The sequence below is a fragment of the Limulus polyphemus genome, unplaced genomic scaffold, assembly GCF_000517525.1.
Source record: "Limulus polyphemus unplaced genomic scaffold, Limulus_polyphemus-2.1.2 Scaffold5462, whole genome shotgun sequence".
Taxonomy (NCBI): domain Eukaryota; kingdom Metazoa; phylum Arthropoda; class Merostomata; order Xiphosura; family Limulidae; genus Limulus; species Limulus polyphemus.
Window position 1 is genome coordinate 54,583 of NW_013671072.1, and position 4,441 is coordinate 59,023.

At 34.5% G+C, this 4,441-nt stretch overlaps 1 long non-coding RNA gene across 2 annotated transcripts in view; it reads left to right on the top strand.

The window, feature by feature from the left end:
• Positions 1-1,135: 1,135 nt before the first annotated feature.
• Positions 1,136-4,441, top strand: part of LOC111089180 — a 13,370-nt gene continuing 10,064 nt past the window's right edge. For both annotated transcript variants that reach the window (XR_002613492.1, XR_002613493.1), the window contains exon 1: positions 1,136-1,958. This is a non-coding gene — a long non-coding RNA (uncharacterized LOC111089180). The remainder of the gene's footprint in view (positions 1,959-4,441) is intronic.

The window sequence follows — 4,441 nt, forward strand, 5'->3', positions numbered from 1 at the left end:
CACCACCTATCGCCAACTCTTGGGCTATTCTTTTACCAACGACTAGTGGGATTGATCGTCGCATTATAACGCCCCTACGGCTGAAAGGGCGAGCATGTTTGGTGGTACGGGGATTCGAACCCGCAGATTGCGAGTCGAGCGCCCTAACCACCTGGCCATGCCAGACCCAGGAAAATACACACACACACTGAGCAAACAATTAAAATGTTAAAATATCTCAGACTAAACAACAACAAAATAATATTCATACTTGACCAGAGTGAAAAGTTTTCGTGAAAGACGTGTTGAAAAATAAGTCTTAGTCATTATTATGTGAAAAATGCTTTATATTGTTTCGTTTTGTCGCGAATTCAATAAGACGAAGATAATAATGTTTTATTACGTTCGCTTGATTTCAGGCGGCCCCGGTGGGACAGCGATAAATTTATGGACTTACAACGCTAAATTCCGGGGCTCGATTCCCCCGCGGTGGACACAATAAATATCCCAAAGTGTCTTTGCTCTCAAAACCAACTAACCGATCTTTTCATCAAACTTGCGCACACCATAAATAATTATTACAGCTTATACATTTTTTGTTTTTCAAATATTAGACCATGACTACAAATACTGTATGAGACTGACGTGGTTGTTACGAAGTGTAAGAATATCTAACTTAAAAGTTATTAAATATCATTAAAGATAACTATTCAAAGATATCAATAGCACGTGTGCTAGAGATAGTTTTCATTTGCAAACATAAGCGAAATTTTATATGTATGCATATGTTTTTACTTTTTAATTTAAGAAACTGAGTCATCAGTAGCCTAAGTGATATTGCTTCTAAACGACACGTGTTACATGTAGCAATATTTAAAGCCTTTGCAAGATTGTGTTCTTGTATAAACAAGTTCTTTAGCAAAATCTAAAAAAAAAAGAAAATGTAAATCTTGATTAACTAGCGAAATATTTCTTAGGATCATTAAAATAACGTATATGTGTGTATTAATATTATTTTTGATTTGTTAATATATAATTTAAAAGTTAAAGAAAGCAGATGGCATTAAATTGACAGCAGTACAGAGCTGTTTCAGAATGGCGGTTGGCGTGACGAATAAAAAATATCAGCTATGTAGGCCTATTGATGTAGGAACCTGGGGTCAATTAATGGATAATATATTCAGTTGTGTTTATTATAAAACAAAAAATGTTAAAGGCAAAAGACAGTTTTGCACTCTCGTTCCGATTCATTTGTATCAGAAGTATTTTGTGTAAATGCAGCATTTGCGTGAGTGTAGCTAATAAATACGTTAGCTAAATCTAGTTATATCCAGTTCTATATTAGTTTGTATTTTACTATGGGTTCCCTGTGCCTTACCCAGTGTGGGTATCAAAACCCCATTTTTAACTTTATAAGCCCTTGGACTTAATGCATTTAAACAGTATTTAGTATGTGAAGTGTTTCATAATTTAATGCCTCCAGTTGACTTAGCTGTAAGAATGAGAGGCTATAATGCTAAGAATCGGGTTTTAATACCTGCGGTAGCCAGAGCAAAGATGGACTATTGTGTAGTTTTGTTAATAAATTTAAACAGATAAACAGTTATATAATGGTAAATGTGTCTAGTGAGCGGGTGATAAGGTGGACATGATTGGATGAAAAGTTAAAGGATTGGATAGACAGACTGACTGGATGAAAGTTTAGATGAATGAGTAAAATTTTCACAAGTAAAAAAAAATGCTGACTATTTTGATGACTTGTCACAGGGATGAAAAGTTTGCTTGACAAATAGCTCTGTTGATTAAAAAAAATGGTGCAAGGGTTAATTATTGGTCCAATAAGAAACAAACTGGCCAGTATCTCTCAGAGTTTGAGGTTTAGTTAGACAGAGTGGCATATACTAGATGTACGTCTGTGTATGGACATAAGGATTAAAGGAAGTACAGACAAATAAGTGGAGAAATAGAAAAGCCAACAGGTAAACATATGTAAATGAAATCTTGCTTAATTAGTGTAAGAGTTTTAAGAACTTAGAATAAATGTGCAAATCATCCGTGAGTTGTTTTATACATAATAGAAGCAGTATAGCTGTGAGTACAGGTTTGTTTTAATTGGGTTATTGTTATTGACTTCATAACTATATACAACAATACACCTATATTAAATTTTATGAGAAAAATCACGTACACTGTAGGTATTTTTCCACATTCCTCTTAATTTGTACACTTCGGATTCGAAATTAGATGTGTGAAGAAAATAGCATTTGAGATATATATTTTGTCTCCCACTAGTTACTGCCATAGAGGACTTTCATTCAATACCAGAACTTTTCAGTTGGGCTGGACGATGACAGACAAAAAATTCTCTGAAACTATTTATATACAAGATAAATAAAAAATTGGAAATTTGAAACTTTTCAAATAGGGATAGTAAAAAAGTAAGGAAACAAGGCTGGAGATACTGTAGACATTGTTTACTGAAACTACAAACCCCTGTTTTGGCTCCATGCTCTTACCTAGAATTACATTTGGGGTAGTCAAAATAAATATTTGTAATTTGAGTAAATAAAGTCTACAGTATCTTCAGCCTCATTTCCTTGCTTTTTTACGGTCCCTATTTGAAGGTTTTTAAATGCCCAATTTTTTATTTATGTTTTTTGCTGGCTTTTTTATGCTCAACTATAGCCAAAGGATTACTTAATATGGTAGCTAACTTTATATATTGTAATGATAATAAACTGATACGGATTCATGATGATTTACTGTAGCTATTGACTATTTGATCGCATTACTTCGAGATGTAAAATGTTAAGCTGCAGTTGGAGATTGTCATGGAGATTTATTTGAGAATATAATGAACATTTATAATTAATGTGTAAATAAATCTCTATATATAATGCATAGCAATGGGCAGATATGTGCCTAGACTAAGACACAGCCCCCACTAGGCACGTATAAAATCTTACCTGTAGAAAAGCAGCCTTTTCAAATAAAACATTGCTTTAAAATACCTTCGTGTCTTTTAAAGTAATTATTCTACGACAGTGTGCGTGTAAAATTTAATATCATCTGTACTGATTTTTTTTTTACTCCTTCAGTTCATACATAATATAGGGGTTGACTCCCTAAAGACGCCGATTGTATAGTGTACAAAGCATTGTGGATCTATATATTACAGTCATCTAATGTTCATCTACTATTGACTGGTAATTCCTGGTTCTCCCTGTACTTAACCTTTTTTAAAGGAACAGCAGATATTTGTAAGAAAGCTAACTTCAAGGGGGTAATGATAACATCTTTTACATTAGAATTATGATGTTGTTTAGCTTTTATAGAATATAGAAAAAGCATATAGACTTCTCGATATCCCTATGACCTCCCCAGTACCTTTTTTGGTATTCTACAAAAGGTTTGGGAGCAATATACCAAGCCTTTTTTGTTGTACGCTGGCAAGAGAATAACAAAAAGAAGAATTACAAACAGGCCGTCTAACATGCGTGCTTTTCTATATGTGTATAGCCTTAGCAGTCAATAGTAAATGTTTTAAAGTGTTGTTTGAACCGAATCTTTACTGTTTAAGGTGCTTTCTGCTCGAACGTTCTATTAGGATTTTGTGCAATCCCTTGCGATCCTTATTATTAGGAACCACGATAGTGGTTCGTAATATCCATTAAGACTCGCGGTTTAACCGTCGAAAGCTAGCGAAGCATTAGCAACCAGGATAAAAAGTATAAATCTGAAATGCTATTTTTGCATACCTGATTTTCGATCCGAATTGGAAAAAAATAAGAAGAATGTAAAAAAAAAAAACATTATGCACTTTACGTGGTTTTTATCACAAATTTTAGGCCTATCAGTTTTTTGTGCTTCGTAGACTTTTGGAGTTTAAACTGTAACTTTTAATACATGTAGTTTGTATTAGACTGAACTATATGCAACAATATACAGTTACTGACACTCAGAAATATTAGGTCGTCAAGAAATTAACGTCGCTTTTTTTAGATTAAAAAACCCGAACATATATATATCAAACAAAACATCTATTAACTGAAATAGTCTCCCTTCTTATCGATGATGCTTTTCCATCTTATAATGCCCCCAGTAGCACAGCGGTATGTCTGCGGACATACAACGCTAGAAACCGGGTTTCGATACCCGTGGTGGGCAGAGCACAGATAGCCCATTGTGTAGCTTTGTGCTTAACTTCAAACAAACCATCTTATAATGAGGTTGTTAATGCCCTGATTAAAGAAATCACTTGGCTTAGAAGCAAAAAACATGTCGATGTCCTCTTTAACACCTTCCACGTTTGCATACGTTTTCCAATTAAGATGGTGTTGCAGCGAACGAAAAAAATGACAATCTGATGGTGCCATACCTGGAGAATATGGTGGGGGGGGGGGGGAGAACTTCCCAACCCAACTCCATAATCTTGTGTTGCGTCAGACGTGCCACATGTGGA